The sequence below is a fragment of the Sinocyclocheilus grahami genome, unplaced genomic scaffold (assembly GCF_001515645.1).
Source record: "Sinocyclocheilus grahami isolate Dianchi unplaced genomic scaffold, SAMN03320097.WGS_v1.1 scaffold305.1, whole genome shotgun sequence".
NCBI lineage: Eukaryota > Metazoa > Chordata > Actinopteri > Cypriniformes > Cyprinidae > Sinocyclocheilus > Sinocyclocheilus grahami.
In genome coordinates this window covers 460,319-477,903 of record NW_015505484.1, presented here as the reverse complement: position 1 = coordinate 477,903, position 17,585 = coordinate 460,319, and the positions used below count along the sequence as shown (strand labels likewise).

The 17,585-nt window shown below is 37.0% G+C and overlaps 1 protein-coding gene across 1 annotated transcript in view; it reads left to right on the top strand.

The window, feature by feature from the left end:
- Window positions 1-227: 227 nt before the first annotated feature.
- The window catches only part of LOC107601424 (bifunctional heparan sulfate N-deacetylase/N-sulfotransferase 2-like), a 71,655-nt gene continuing 54,297 nt past the window's right edge, over window positions 228-17,585 (top strand). The window contains exon 1 of the mRNA XM_016293590.1: window positions 228-347. The gene's annotated coding sequence lies outside the window, so the exon portion shown is untranslated. The remainder of the gene's footprint in view (window positions 348-17,585) is intronic.

The window sequence follows — 17,585 nt, the reverse complement described above, 5'->3', positions numbered from 1 at the left end:
TTAACAATACTAACAATAATATTTATTTATTTGTTTTTAATGTATCACCAAACACATTATTCATCAGATAGAATGTTTCATTTAAAAATCACCTTGTCATTCTGTAAAAACAGCTGGTATGTAGCACACCACGACAGGGGTGTAGTGCATGGATGGAGGAGCTCAGAACTTTGGGCTTTTTTGAAGAACCTCCCCGCGCGCCCGTCAGCTGCTCTCGCTCATTCGGGCTGAAGATGGCGGAGCAGCGCGAGCGGCGCAGGATGCGCTCACGAGACATCAAAGTTCTTTCTGTGGCGTTCAGTTGATTCGGATTTTCACGACCGCTCTCATAGTGGCCATTTAAAAAGGTAAGCGGATGCGTAATGAGTGCTGTATTGCGTGCGCGAAGTGAAGAGCTGTTTGCTTTCTCTGGAAACAAACACACGCACACTGGTTTGTCGTTGACTTCAGTTGCAATGTGGCAGTCCGACAGATGCAGGATCAGAATTCAGCCTGAAGCAATGCATGAGGACTAGAGTGTTGCGTGACATGTTCGAAGAACAACTGGGTATGTACCTGTTTGTAGACGCAAAGTTGTAATGTTTACACCACTGTTTCCTTGAGACCATCAAATTCTTGTCAGTACAAGATCGAGGAGAGACCTGTCAAAATGTTTAAATGCCCTTTAAATGGGTTTGTCGTCTATTTGTATAGTTTGTGTTAAGCTTTTATAACTTAATAATGGAAACGAAGAGTATGTAGTGGAATGGGGTTATTCATTTGTAGCAGAGATTGACATTTATTTGACCAATAACAATTATTTTTATATTTAGTAAGTGTCCGATAAATTGTAAACATTTTTACTTTCATTATTGTTCTGCGCTAATGCTAATTATTAAGCTACAGATTTTTACTTGAGAATGGATGCTGTTAAAATTGCAGCTTATTTATCCAAAAATTAATGTATTAAATAAGTTATTTTTGCCTGTAAATGCCATTGTTGCTGGTCTTATTTAGAGAACGATCATATAATGCCCAATGTAAAAGAACTGCTATCGGTTTGATATCGGTTAATATATCGTTCAAACCAATTATCGGTCAATCTCTATTACAACAGACTTTTTGTTGCAGTTATTTCCATGTAATTCAAAGCACAAACAAACCTGTTGATGTTTCTTTGTTCTGAAACATGACTTGTACAGCCTGTAATTGCTTTGCTGTGGGCATTTGGGGTATTGTCAGCGTGCAGTCTGTGATGTTGTGCTAAGGTGTGTGGGAAGTTTTTTTCTTGATGTGTTTTTGTTTGTGTTATGCACATCGGATATGTTTTAGAGAGAAATATGAAGGTGTGCCGAAGAAGTTGATATTTGCTGTCATTCTGACGTAAGAATATCAGTTAAATGACACATTTCAAAGCACAAGGGCCTGTCTGCTTTTGAGATGCTTGTTAAAGTTCTATGTTTTGAGGGAATTGCTGGACTGTATGATTAGGAAAGCATCTGTTTTCTTCCCTGTGAAGCCTCACGGCTAGATAGTTTCACTGGCTGTGCATCCAAGCACATTCATTTCTGTGATTTTACACTATAAATTATGAGTCAAAGGAAAATGAAGTCTCATTTAATGTACTGTTGATAAGATATTTGTGGTTCCATATAAAAATTAAACGTGGTTGAATCTAGAGAGGAAAGACACAAAAGAATCTGTATCGACGTTTTGAAAGAAATAATTCTGTTGCTGGTGGAGTGATGGCACATTTGAAATGAAATTATGAAAGTGTTTTTTTTTTAGACATTTTAGCTTCGACTCAGTAATTACATTCGGCAGCTATTGAAGTAGGAGAACAGAATAATAAAAGAGCTTCCACGTCCTTTGAAATGAACCTATTAATGCCTCTCATTCGACTGAGGAACCCAATGAGTGCTGGTCAGAGAGCTGAAGATGAATACTAGTCATTGAGTGCCTCATTGATGTCCTTGATGAGTCAGATATAATTAAACAATGTTGCTCGTAGGCTTCATTTTGCTTCATGAAGAGCTTAATCAGTGCTCAATAAAAGTGGAGCCAAACCTGTTTACTTGATTACTGTGTAAATAGACCTACCTTATCTGCTCACGACAGCCACCTCCTTCAATCTGTCATACCCTGGATGCACGTTAAACACAGTCACACATGCACACACTCTTATAAATTAGTTAATGGCCTTATTTGTAATGCACTTTCATGCACATATAATACTGAGTGCTGGTCATCAGCCTACTTGTGTCCAGTTGACATCAAGTGAATTGTATGGATTTTTCTACAGTCTGAATAGGCGAGTCAACAAAGCTGTTCTTTTCTTTGTAAATGAAGCAAAACCTCCTTTATTACTGTATATGAAAGCTAATCCTTAGTGCTTTTTTGGGGGGGTGTTTTTGTGGTTTGTTTGTGTTTTGTTTAATTAATTCAAATGCAGTAGTGTAGCACCCACAATGCACCTGTTTTTAGTTTTTAGTGTTCTATTGTCATTTGGCTGTTCCATAGTTTAGAGTTTATGCAATGCTTTTTCATTGCTGTTTCAGAGTTAGTTTTATAAGGGGGGCTGGCGTGGTGCGTTCTGTTTGTGGTGTGGAATGCTGCAATGCCTGGTTGTAGTCCTAACCAATATCTATAAAACGTTCCTTCAGTTCCCAATGACTGAGTTGCTCTATGAGTCACTGAGTACTGGTTTAATTTTAAATTTATTAACTGTAAGATGTTTTGTTCTGCTTCTCTGTTCTTAAAGGCCTAAAAGGCAGTTGAATTCACTAAATTCGCATAATGTACAGATAAGCCTATGCTACAATGCACATGCTCCGCACACGAATCCATGATTGTCGAAACAAAAAAAAGACAAATGTTGATCATAAATATAGTTATATATGTAATTTTTGATACAAAATAGTCTCTTTTACCCTATAATTGTTGCTATGTATTTGTGCTGTCGTGTTGTTAGCTTAGCAACATGCTTAGCAACATGTTTAGTTGCTATTGTGCCTTTCAAGTGGAATTAAAAACATAATTATGGGTTCCGAGCACATGAATAATCAAGCAAAATCTTATTTACAAGTGAGAAAGTAGATGAATTCTAGAATGATCAACGAGTTGCTGAGTTGTGGCGTTGGGAAGGACATGTCAATTTAAAACGTGGGGTAAACATTGATCTGTAATATTGATAATATAATATTTAGAATCTATTTATAGAGCTCGGTTATCAGAAAGCAAGTCTGTGAATGGTGTAAAGTTAATCACACTGCTTTCACGGTTTGCTTAATGTAACACATTTAGTTGTGATACAGTGCCATGTATAAGTATTACTGAATGTATAAGTGCTATTGAATTCAGAACTTTAATTTTGAATTATGATGTCATTATTTTTCTGTTTAAAATATAATACTTTTGGTTCGATTAGATTGTTTCCATGTTATGTTTTTGACTTGAATTTGTGACCTGTCTTAATAACGAATGAGGTATGAGCTTCTCGCATGTACTTGAAGGCAGCATCTGATCCATTTCAGTTAGGATGCTGCCTTAGAAGGCAATAGACAGCAAAGCAGCTCACTAGGTTTGGAACAGAGCCTCTATCTGTATCTTAGGGCTATCAGTATAACTCTTAAAATATGAATAAATACACTGATAGTTTGAGTTACAGCATGATTTGTTTAGTAAAAAGACAAACAATAGGGAAAATCACCCAGAAGGTCCAATCTGTATTTTAGTTGCCTGTTGTTTTCTGTAAGATATGACATTTCATTATAAATCTGACCATGACTTTCTTATAACTTGTAGTTATAGCCATGATTTTTGTGCTCTGTAAATGGCTGAAGGTACTTATTTTGCTCTCAAATAATCCTTTTGTCTCCTTATCAGAGCTGTAAACCCCTCATGATGGAGCCATCATGAGCATCTATGTGGGAACATTCACATTTAAACCAACAGGTGAAAATGTCAGCTCAGTTTAAACTAGGATCAAGATGCTAACAATAGAATGTGTGAAGGAAGGCAGAGGTAGTGTCTTCGAGTCTGCTAGATGTGCTTGTCCTGTCCCCAGGCAGTAGTCTGCAAGCCGAGAGTTGCCGCTCTCTCTCCGAGAAGGAAGTTAGGAATGGATGGTAGCAACGTTGAAAAAGCCAGTGGGGGGGAGGGTGACAGGCTGCTCCACGGGGAGCCAAGAGCTGCCTGGTCAGGGATCAAATTCTCGCACTGTTGGCTTGCTCGCATCCATAATTCATGTGCTTTTTTACTTGCAGAGGAAAATGGAAAATGTGCTGTGCTTTTCCCTCCAACTCTCTCCCGCTCTCTCTCGCTCTTGTATTTGCTTTTGTCCTTTCATTTCATCAACCCGTTCCAACTAGGCCTATTCTCTCTGACATGAAAGAGTCCGCTTGAAAGCAGGCATTATTTGCTGGGAAACCCGTAGATTTTTTAGGTTTGTTGATTTTCATTTTTCCGCCTGTACTCATTCCTGTGGCTCTTAGTCTTATTTTTCTTCACATTGCTTTCATATAGGTTAGGGATGTGCAAAACTATGTATTTTCAAAATGGGTTAGCCTGTGAGTTGCGTGAATGACTAGTTGAATAGTCATCTGTCCTTAATCGCACTTGTTTCCTCAAGTATCTATTTTTACCCAAAGCACCTGGAAGTTTAGGAGTGTTCACTTCACGTCTTACTGTATTTATAAGATTACAACTTGTACATTTTGTAATTAAAATGCATTATAATGGCGTTAAGCATTTATTTCATTATGTATCTGTTTAATAATTTGTATAATTGACTTGGTAATAATGTTGAAATAATAATAACCTAAACAAATAACAAAATGCAGTTTAATTCAGCTAGTAAATGGTTGAAATAATATCTAATGTCCAAGTAAATAAAGTATTTAATTTAACTATATTAATAAGGCAATGCATTTATAAAATGAGATATTTACTGATATTGTGGTTTTGTCTACTGATTACTCAAATTAAAAGATACATTTTCCTGTTAATAGCGTTGCCATAGAAATACATAATTCTAAGGATGTGAACAGCTGTGAGTAGCATTCCTTGGTTGTCGTTTAGTAATTAAGTAATGGTGTGAATGTAGCATTATGTTGCTAAGCTAACAATCTTATACTCCGAGCATTAAAACACACACACAAAAATTGGCTAAAATAGTGAATTTCTATTATATATTACAATTTTGCATCTGTTTTGTATTAAGACAGAATGAACATGTGTTAGCAGGAAAAAAAATCTAGATAAACTAGTCAACCTCACTAATTAACTCAACCATCGAGACCCTTATACGCAGGGGCAGATGAAAGCCAGGGCCTTTTCTGCTTCACTTATCTTTTTTGAGTGGACTTTAAGTAATAAAGATGTTTACGTTCCCACGAAATGAGATATTCTGTGTCCTAGAAACCTCCACTTTGTGAGATACTTGCTGCACCGAGCACAGCAGGGAATGTATTTTTCTCTCCAAAATCTGTTAACTCAGATAAATCCATTTTCATTCAGTTCAGTGGTTTTATGTTGGTGAAGAAATCAGTCTTTCCTGCTTTTTATCCAATCGATTACCCATTCTGGCTTGTTTGACCAGCTGCAAAAGCTCACATGGCCATCTGCTTGTATTGTCATAATAAGGTCAGCACACAGAATGTAAGACCACCGTTTCTGTCAGTAGAAGGTAAACCCCAGCAGTGCCTTATAATCAGAGATCAGACTGTGTTGTGATTGCTAATGGGACCGTATGTTATTTACTCAAAATGTTTTCCTCATAGACTCACAGTTTAATGAAATCAGGATGATCATCTGCTTATTGACCGGGTGAAATAATCAGCAAATAGATCTACTGTAGAACAGAATTCACTTTTCCTCTGAGTGGATTGATCCGTCACCCCAGGTTACCCGTGAACATTCGGCTTCCAATGCTCTTGGAACACAAGGAGGTGAAAATTGTCTCCCTTTACAATTAGTAGACGACACTCTTTTTAACCGTGTTGGGGAAGCTAATTTGAAAAAAGCTACGCTACAAGCTAGGGCTGGGCGATATAGCTAAAAAATTTATCAATGATATAATGTTTCATATCGTTTGGTATCGATGATTATTGACATTTTTATAACCCTTTTTTTTTTTAAAGCAAAGAGCAATAGAAAAAATGTTTAAATTTAACCACTGTATTTTTAAATTAACCCAATTTATTGAGACAAGCAACAAATGTTTTTTTTGTTTTAACAGTCAAACACACAATAAAAATTAAACAAATATCTGATTTTGAAACGTTTGGCTTGTCTCCCGAGGCCACAGGAGGGTGCAATGAGCAAAATAATGCAGCACATTTAAATTGTCAACGCAAGAAAATAACTGTTTATAAAAAAATGTGCATTACGTCTAAATGAACTCCTATAAATCAAATACAATTTCGTAAATTGCATAAACATTTATGAACAAAACAGCATCATGTATTTATGCATTGATTAATACAAAGAGCCGAATCGCCCATCATGCAGATTGCATTTAAAAATATAAGAGACGCAGTGAAAAGGAATAAACTTCCACAAATTCACGACGTGTTTTCTAAAAGTTTAAACTGCTTTAACTTTGCATGGCTAACATCTCTTGTGTGAGACGCGAGTACAGCAGTTATATTTGTCCATCTAAAAAATGCGCTGAATATGCATCTGAGTGAATGGCTTGGTTTCGGTTTTCACCTAATGGCGCTTTTCCACTGCATGGTACGGCATGGTATGGCTCAGTACGGTTCACTTTTGAGGGGTTTTCTACTGGGTACAGTACCTGGTACCTGGTACTTTTTTTAGTACCACCTCGTTTGAGGTTCCAAGTGAACCGTACCGTTAACAAAACGTGACGTGTAAACTCTGCTGATCACGGATTGGCCGGAGAGAATCGTCACTACCTGCGTCACTGAACTTGCGACACAAACACAACAGAGCCGCTAGATTTAAATCAGCACAGCCAGCGAAGGATCGAACGCAACTGTTTTGAACTGTTTTGTTTCGTTGTCTGTTGAGGAAGTACAGACGTTCCTCTCGTTGATAGCAGAGGAGCGGATCCAGCAAGAGCTTGATGGGGTGACGCGGAATGAAAAAGTTGTTCAGGAGTCGTGGCAGTAGAGGAGGCGCAACTAACGACATGTGAATAATCCCGCCCACTCTAAAGCGATTCTAAACTGCAGTGGAAATGCAAACTGAGCCGTGGCGTGCTGTACTGAGCCGTGCCGAGCTGTATCACGCAGTGGAAAAGCACCATAAGATCTTCTCCACATTGAGCTTCTATATTTCTCTAATATTTTGAATGAATAACACAGCAGCGGTGCTTCTCATGGGCTAGACTAACAAAACAAAATGCAACAACGTCACTTACATCATTATCACTGCATCTCGCATGACGCTCCCTGACGCACTCCTAACATTCAAATGCAAATGTTTATTTTAAATTCGACTAATATTAATTTTTTTATTCACAATCTCCTCATCACAGGCAGGCACAGCACTCAATTCAGCATGTTTTCGTGTTTGTGTGTGCTGTCTGCGTCATAGCACATGCCTATATCGTGCACTATATCGAACATTTTTTATATCGTTATCGAAGAAGGCGTACCGTTGATAAATATCGATACCATTTTATCGCCCAGGCCTACTACAAGCTAAAGCTATGCTGCCAATTTGTACATGGTTTAGAATTTTTTTTTGCATGAAGGTCCACCCTTAAACCTTAAAAAAAAATAAAAAAAAATAAAAAAAAGATGGACGGCACATCTCCTCTTACTTCCACTATTGAAAAGTGAAGCCAAAACATCTGAGAATGGCCGCTGTCATCTTACGCCAATGACGTCATTTGGAGCGCAAGTCTGCGCAGTAGTGATTGTAGGCTGGAGCTGCATTATCAAAGTCCCACCCAAACTCCCATAGACCCAATTGCATGCTGCATGATAAGAACTACCTAAAACAACAGAACAACATTTTTTTTTTTTGACTCGCGTCCCATTCGATTACGTAGAGAAGGCGGGAATTATGACCTATACTGCAGCCAGCCACTAGATGGCGATCAAAACACAAATAAGATCAACTACAAGCTAAAGCTATGCTGCCAATTTGTACATGGTTTAGAATTTTTTTTTGCATGAAGGTCCACCCTTAAACCTTAAAAAAAAATAAAAAAAAATAAAAAAAAGATGGACGGCACATCTCCTCTTACTTCCACTATTGAAAAGTGAAGCCAAAACATCTGAGAATGGCCGCTGTCATCTTACGCCAATGACGTCATTTGGAGCGCAAGTCTGCGCAGTAGTGATTGTAGGCTGGAGCTGCATTATCAAAGTCCCACCCAAACTCCCATAGACCCAATTGCATGCTGCATGATAAGAACTACCTAAAACAACAGAAACCATGTTTGGGAAAAATTTAATTGAAGTGAAATTAGAATTTTTTTTTTTTGACTCGCGTCCCATTCGATTACGTAGAGAAGGCGGGAATTATGACCTATACTGCAGCCAGCCACTAGATGGCGATCAAAACACAAATAAGATCAGACAAATGTATACAAATTTCTCACCAATCTGCTAAAATGTAAAATAGTTATGAATTGTCATGTGAAGGTGTTGATCAAAACACTCCAACTGCTATACGTAGAAGCTTTTTAGAGAGCGATATCTTTTTAAATATGTAACAATTGGATGATATAATTTAATTTAGTGGACGGTATAATTTTTGTAATCAGAGCAGTATTTATCTACTGCGTTCAGTAATTCCATTCAATTTGAATGAATAAATTAAAATTTTGTAAAACTAGAAAGCACCTAACTAAAGTAACATAACTAAAAATAGTGAACAGCAGCATTTAACTCAACATTTTGGTACAAAAGAAAAGAAAATAGAGCAACTCAAATCAGTGAATGACAACCAGTAAATAGCTAGATGACGCAAGTCTTTGTACTACTGATTGCTAGTAGGCGTTCATAATTGACTGTAACTCTATCAGTTAGTGAATCACATTTGCACTCCCATTGGTGGTCACCACACCACATCACTGCTCATTTGCATACATACAGTATTCATAACTTTGTTTTAAAACTTGTGGTCAACTCGCCAGCTCTCATTCAACTGAATGACTTCAATTGCTTTGTGGGGGCAATCGTTGTCAGTGTGAACACCCTCAACAGACTTATTCACATGCTTTCTATATTTGTTATTTCATTAACAATGGGTGTGTCATCCTTTGTTTAAATTGCCCATTAGAACAACCCATTTAGATCTGCCTTTCATTAACCGCAGAGCCTTTCTGCATTCATCACTACGCGACACTCCACCATCTACAAAACCATTAGTTTATTTGCTTGGCAAGTCAGTATGTATCTTCATTCCCTTAAAATGACTGGGATTGAAATGACTGGAGGTTTTCTTCATGCTGGATTGCTTTCAGTCTTGCATCATTTACTTATGTTCTTTGGACTGAAGGGACTTCAAAGACTGTAATATTCATGCCATAAATGGAAATCCCTCATTATGGCCTTTCATATTACTTGGCCATCGTTTATCACACTCTGTTTTCTGTCAGAGAAATCTGTATGAATCAAAACATCAATGCACTATATATTGCAAAGCATGAAGCATTTGTTGTTGATTTTCATTTTTCCACAGTTAATCCAAATCGCTTTTATAAACTAAGATAGATGCATCCTCCCTTACGGTCAGTGCCGGTCACCTAGTTCATTTATTTTCCGTTAGCCATCACAAGAATTATAATTAGCTCTGTATTTCTGCAACAAGAGAGCTTGATCTTTGATGTTGTTTCTACATCATTGCACAGACAGAGAACTTTTCAGGATTTTTTTTTTTTTTTGAGAATGTTGTGGAAGCACCATCTTCAATTTGTCTGATGTAACCAGAAATGGATCTTTCTAAAGATGTTCTTGAAATAACACTCTAAGAATTTTAGTTCTGGAGCTCCGAAAACATATTAGGGTCAGTCAGTTCTCCCATGGTAGAAAATCCTGTTTCCCTGTACTAGCTCTGCATGTCTTCAGCTGTGATGTCTTCATACTGTAGTTCATATGACATTTCTGTCATCATTTACTCACCCTCATAACCAGTTTGTCTTGTTTCTTCTGTGGAAAGCAAAATAATATATTTTGAAGAAGTGTGTCAGTGACTTTCATTGTACTGTATGCAAAAACAGAAACAAAGAGGTCTTCAAAAGTTCTTCAAAATATTTTCTTCTGTGATCCACAGAAGTTACAGGTTTGAAATTGCATGACAGAATTTTAATTTTTGGGTGAACTATCCCACTAAGTATTAAGGTCTGAAAATTAGCTAATATCTCACATAATTGTCATTTTCACAGTACTCTAATGGATCTTCTTCATGCAAACAGATGATATTTTGTTTTGCCTTTAATGTTGTTCACGTGCCTATGGGACTGACCTCTGCATAGAGAGCAAACACTGATTATTGTGCTGCACAATACCGCTTCGACGTGTTGTGAAGCAGCACTAGCCATTAATTATAAAGATGGAGTGTATGAGGTGCATATATTTGCATCTTTAATGCCGTGGCTACCTTTTTTTTAATACATGTAATTTGATGGATTGTTAAACGTACACGCAGACCTTGGTTACAGTGAAGTTCATTCAAAAATGGCGAAAAAGATTTATATGTTTAGCAAGGAACCAATTCTGTTGCTCACGGAAAGCCATGAGGGTATCATAACACATCATCATGTTTTGAATCACCTCACACAACATTGAGCTAAAAAAAAATTCCTTTGTTTTAGTTATCTGGTGAAAAGAAACAAAACCGAAAACAACACACACAAAAAAGACTCACTACATTTTCTCATTCAGCAGCATTTGGCTGTGTAATAGGATACTCCACTTTTCTTTAATCTTTCTGAATCCACAATGAGATTCCCTCTCTCGTACTGCCTTTTGAGTACCGGCATTAGCTGAGGGCTTTGTCACTGTGGGATTGTGGGAAATTATATGCTTTGAATTCGAAGCAGGTGCTTTAGATTTTAATAAAAGGTCGGAGGAGGATAAATACATTGTGGTCAATAGTTAGGTTAAAGGTTGTGGCTGTCGAGTAACAGTTGGAGTGATTGCTTGTTTTAAATTCTCCGGTCACAATGGTTCTCCTATCATAATGGTTAAATGTGCAGGTTTGCAGCTGCGGGGCGTCCCACAGGGCCGCTAAATCCCCCTGCCTGTACTTAGACTGAGCTGAGCATCTCTCAGAATATCCTCAATGCTCTGCCTGTCTCCTGGGGAGCAATCAACTGCGACTAGCCCATAATCTCATAAAGAGTGAGTGAGAGAGAGTGCTTCAAACTCAGCGTCATATTATGAAAATCTTCACCTGTGGTTTTTGGCATGGAGTCTCGCAGCGGACTACACGTTGTCATTCAGTGCTTTCAGCGCTGTGAGAACAGAGTTCACTAGATAAATTATGTATGAGTTATGAACATCATCTGAGAGACGAGTTGTACTTTTGAAGGAGATGTCTTGATCGTGTACTCCTAAACATTAAAGATGCTGTCCAGGTCCTACGGAGCTCTGCTCTGACTTTACCGCATCTGCTCCGGTTTGCCGTCTTTAGTATAGAGATAGAATTGTTGCTTAATTCCAAATAAATAGATTACGATCCATAAATTAATGTAAAGAGATTGACAAACATTAAACATATTGACAAATAAATAGAATGAGATCCACAAATAAATCTTAAAGTTTCACAAACATGAATTCAATTCACAAATTAAAAAAAACATTCACAAATATATATTTATGTCACAACCACAACTTTGCCTGGCATTTATTTGTGAATCGCGTCCTGTGCATTTGTAGATAGCTGCACACATTTGTGAATCGCGTCCTGTGCATTTGCGAATTGTGAAACATTTCTTGCGTCAAGACGTTCTGACAATTCACAAATTCGTGGACTCCACCCACCGTCTACTCAAGCCAATCAGATAACAGCCACATTTCGCTGACCAATCGAAGCACGATCTCGCTATAGCCAATCACGTTTTGCTTTACAATCAGGGCGGACTTGTCCTGAGATAACTTCATTCATCTGCATTGGCTCAAATATGAGCCAATTTTTTAGCAAATTGAGCAAAAAAAAGCCAGAGAAACAGTGTGTGTGATGAAGTGTAGTAGGTTAGACTAGTGCGTGTGCGCATTTACAGTGCTTTTTCACTGTATGATTCAGTTTATTAAAATACATTTCTAATGATCACAAAATTCAAGAAATGGGAGCAGAAAATTAATAAATTTATATAATTTAATATAGCTTATATAAATATCATTTATATATCAATGTCGTTTCTTTTCTCCAAAAATCAACATAATTTCAAATGTTAATTAAGAGACTTAAGTTTTAGACACCATATGGCCTGTTTTTGCTCTATTTCAACAACAAAAATAACTCCAAACAAAACCACAGGACTGTTTTGCGTCTCTGAGCAACATGACGGTGTTTAGTTTCTGAATGAATCAACCGTTTAAATGATTCGGATCAATCGCAATGACTCGCTTTTTAACAGTGACTTGCTGCCACCTACTGGTGGTTTAATTTTCACATTTAAAGTATCTTTTCATTTTTTTAAAATAATTTCAAATGTCAGTATTCAACGTTTTTTGTTTAAAATATCAAAACATTATCTATGCATTTGTAACTGCAGGTTAAAGCATCCCATGTCCCTCTGAGCTGCATTAAACAGTGTGACCTCTAAATGCCACTTCAGATGCAGCTTCTGTGTTTCCTCTGCATTGCAAAGGTTAATTTTGTTGATATTTATACCATTTGTTTGGTAACAGCCCAAATGTCTCTTATTCTAATTGACAAATGATATGCAAGAATTAGACTCAAAAAGATGATGCACACTTTAAGAAAAAATTGCTTTATAAATGTAAAAAATGCTTATAAAATGTAAAAAAAAATATATATTTAAGTTTATTATTAGATAAATTACTATTACTGCTGTGAACTGACCACCACATAATGTCAAAAACTTAATACATCGTTAGATCCACATAGCAGCTTGACTGAAAAACTGGGAAATGCTGTTGGCTGTTGTGTGACGGCAATTTAACCTATTACACAAACAGATGTTTATTATGAGGTTAAGTTCAGTTATTTATTAGTCAGTTACTTGTTGACGCTTTTATTTCCATATTGAATAGGGGTGCTCCGATTGATCGGCTACCGATCACTGTCGGCCAATAATCACGTTGGGATGTATGATCGGCGGTCTCTAAAAAGGCTGATCTCAAAAAAACGATCTCAAGCTGATGATGCTGCCATGAAAGGTTTGGCACGACATGCAGCGTCACCGCCTCAGTCTCTGTCCAGTGTGGGTAAAATAATTATAATGCTGAAGGTGAGGTACTCTGCACGCTGCACAGTTGACACAGGAATGGTCACTTGCACAATCGAGGCAGTGTCACATCATCACTGAAGTTTATAAATTGCATTACTTTTTAATTCTTGCCAGTGTTTAACCATTCAGTGCTCGCACGCTCTCCTGGAGACCGTGTGCTCGTGCACACTCGCAGCGCACACAAATAATGCCAGGTTCACATTACTCCGTTTGCAGTGCATATGTGGTGCATATTTTTTCCGCACTCATGTTAACGGATTAATAAAGCATGCACACTGCAGACGGTTGCGGTCCGGCAGTGCATTCGAGCGGTGTGTCTGCAGCAGTGCACAGATCGTTTCTGCACCGAGTCTGTTGCTGCACTGCAAGCGCTGAATTAAAGTAACAGCGCATTGTTTGCAGTACATATTAACATGGATTGACATGAAAATGTAGTAATTACACCGTAAATGCATATTATTAAAGTCTACTGTGTTTGACGAGTCCGCCCTGATTGTAAAGCAAAACGTGATTGGCTATAGCGAGATCGTGCTACGATTGGTCAGCAAAATGTGGCTGTTATCTGATTGGTTTGAGTAGACAGTGGGTGGAGTCCACGTATGTGTGAATTGTCAGAACGTCTTGACGCAAGAAATGTTTCACAATTCGCAAATGCACAGGACGCGATTCCCAAATGCGTGCAGCTATCTACAAATGCATAGGACTCGATTCACAAATAAATGCCAGGCAAAGTTGTGGTTGTGACATAAATATATATTTGTGAATGTTTTTTATTTGCAAATCTCATTTTATTTATTTGTGAATTTAATTCATGTTTGTGAAAAATTCAAGATTTATTTGTGGATCACATTCTATTTATTTGTGGATCATAATCCATTTATTTGGAATTAAGCAACAATTCTATCTCCATACTTTAGCCTTGTTCTCCTGCGCCCCGAAGTAGTAATAACTCTTCCGCGAGCAGTAGTTGCTGTCGGTGACAGGATGGAAAGCTTGCCAGATTCAACCTCAGGCCTGGGTTATGGGAGGTCGTCCAACAGACGGTTTTCTATGGCATATTTCCATAGGACCTCCACAAAAAAACTGATTCTTTGATGAAAAGGTTAACGAAGAGTAGAACGGTAGTGTATATGGATAATATAACATATAAAATATTTGAAATCTCAATAAAATAAAAAAATAAAATAAATGTTTTTTATTTTTTATTTTATTGAGACTAAAATATAAAATATAATTTAAAAAAAAAAAATCAGCTCGTCTTCCAACCACCTGTCATATAGAGATAACTTTTCATGATCCAGTGAGTCAAATATTTTTAACTCTTTGTCCTACATTCAGCCCAATTCTTAAAGAAAAACAATTGATTTCCACATCAGTTATTTTTAGATTGAGATGTTTTGAAACGCATTAAACACTGTCTGCTGAACCCTCATTAGACTTAATTATCTTCATTCCATAGTTTGAGATTGAATCAGCAAAGCCATGATTAATCATCAACTTGTCCCTTTATGTGCCACAATCTGTGTCTTTTCACATGCTAACAAATTTAACACATGCCACAGGCACTATTAATCTATTCACCCTTTTCTTGCTTGGACCTCTTGCTCAGAGCATGGCTCTTTTTCCTTCATGAATCGGAATGCTAAAGACTTTACCCCATAGTTCAGCAAAGGTGTCTCATATAGGATTTCCGGCAGGCTGCCTGACCCCATTAGGTTTCGTTTCTGGTGCCTAAGCTCACAAGGGAACACTAGCCACATTGATGCATGCAGCGTGCATTGACTTATTGTCTCTGAGACTCCAGAGATTAACTTCTTAGGCCAACACGCCTGAGGAGGGGGTCTTATCTGAACCGTGAGAAAACTGGAAGCCATTGTTGGCTTCTTTATGTCTGCGGTTAAATGTCTTTTTTTGTGGCTTTTACAGTTATTTATCTGCACAGGACTCTGCGATTCTTCTGAAGCACTAAAAAAACCGAAGTGGGCAGGACCACAATGTGTATTTAATTTATTGAATGTGAAATTTCTCCAGACCTTGCAGTGAATTATTAACTTATAGCAGTCTGTTGTCTGGAGATCATCTGATCTGTGATGTGGGTTATACATCTGGACGTTTAGTGGACTTGATAGCTGAATGCTTCATTTTTGATGGCAAATGCCAAATATTGTTTTTGTCCTTGAATCCTAATGCCCTAAAAATAAAATGATTTTGTTGTCTGTCTTGTGTATAGTTTATCTTAAAGAACTGAGAAGGTGTTGGTAATACTATCGTGTTAGTCCTGGATATTGTACCATTTATCAAGATGAAAAACCTCTAGTTGTCGGCAAGATGAAGAAAATAGCAATCTACTTCCTGCTCTTAAGGAAGACATTGGCTTTCTTCAAATGTAAACCTATCTGTATATAGGAAAGGGCATAAAATAGCTTATTAGACCGCATTACTGTCATCCGTTGCTCACAGGTCTGGGTTTCATGTTCTTAACACAAGGTAATGATTTTCTGTGCATTGGCCTTGGATATAAAAGCTTTCCAAATCACAGGCCTGCCATAAATTCCAGGTTTGCACATCTCATGTTGCTTAGGAATTGAATCGATACTAATACAGTTAGCTACTATTCTAAGAAATGTCCATTTATCTCTGTCAGTAAGATATAACTTGCCGTCAATGTGTGTATTTAGTGATTCTGGGTATTGTTTGATACACAGTGGTGGTTAAGCATGGGAAATTACAAGCAAAAAACATTTTTGAGGGACATAAAAAGTTTATAGATCATATATTTTCAAAAGGGCATATAGTAGTGTATGTTTTTACATTATTAGTAGCTTGCCAGATTTTTAGTGTTAAACCCTAAAAATATGATGTGACAAAAATACGATGATTAATGTCTAAAAATGAGAAATGTTGCATTCTTGTCTCCAATTATTAAACTAAAATCAGTTCTTCAAGCATAATAATCAGCATATATGTACATTTTTATATAACAATTTTGAAAACAAACACCATTCTTATCTATTGTCATTTTTGTTCATTTGATAAGCCAAGTTATAATTATAATTCATTTGACAGAGTATGACACAAGTTACAACTCCTCGCATGAACTTTTATCACGTTCTAATTTGTGAACGTTACACCGAATGATTTGCATATTTTGCATATACAAAAAGAACACGTCATTTAAAATAGTTTGACACTTTATTACTGCACTCTACTGCAGTATTTTTAATCCTTAATTGCTTTCCTTTTTCCATAAGAATACAATTTTTTTTTCTCCTTATACTTTCTAGTTCTTTCAGTACTTGACATCTTTAAAGTGTCACTGCAGGAAAAAAGAGGCTTGATGAGAGACGGTGTATATGCACTGTATATAGCGTCTGAGTGATGAGCAGAAGACGTGTTTTCACTCTGTACTGCCATTTATGGTTGGAAGAGCCTGTCTGAGACGCAAGCTCATTAATAACGAGTGAAAACACATTGCTAGATTTAAACTTGAATGCAGAAAGTGGATCATTAAACAGTCTGCAGAACTACAGGTGTATGTTCGGTCAATGCCAAATTGCTCTATTCACCATCCACTGGTGGGAAATTATGTATTGTACCTTGCTGTAGTGGAACATTCATATTTTTTGTGCCTTTGTGTTGATCTCAAGGGTTTTTGTGTCCTTTGGGAGTTTTATTTGATACCCGTTTTAAAATCAACGTTTTCTATTTTAATATATTTTAAAATGTTATTTATTCCTGTCATGCAAAGCTGAATTTTCAGCAGTCATTTCCCCAGTCTTCAGTGTCACAAAATCCTTTAGAAATCATTCTAATATGCACATTTGGTGCTCAAAAGACATTTTTTTTTATTCTTCTATATTGTTATCACTTGTCGATGAAATATTACAGTGATGCTTTTTTTTCCCGGGATTCTTTGATAAATAGAAATGTCTATACTGTCAATTTAGAAAAACTTAATGCCTCCTTGCTAAATAATATTATTAATTTCTTTCAAAATTCGAAAATCTTGCTGACCCCAAACCTCTGAATTATGGTGTATATGTATAACGTGAATAAAAAATTACAGTAAACGAGAAAGTTAGGAAAAATACCATCATCATGTCATGTTTTCCCTAATTATTATTTTTGTCACTTTTGGCCTTTTAGTTTCTATAGATGTTAGTGTTCTCACTTTTGACGTCAGTCTCAGTGTCTCTCTTTGTCATTGCAT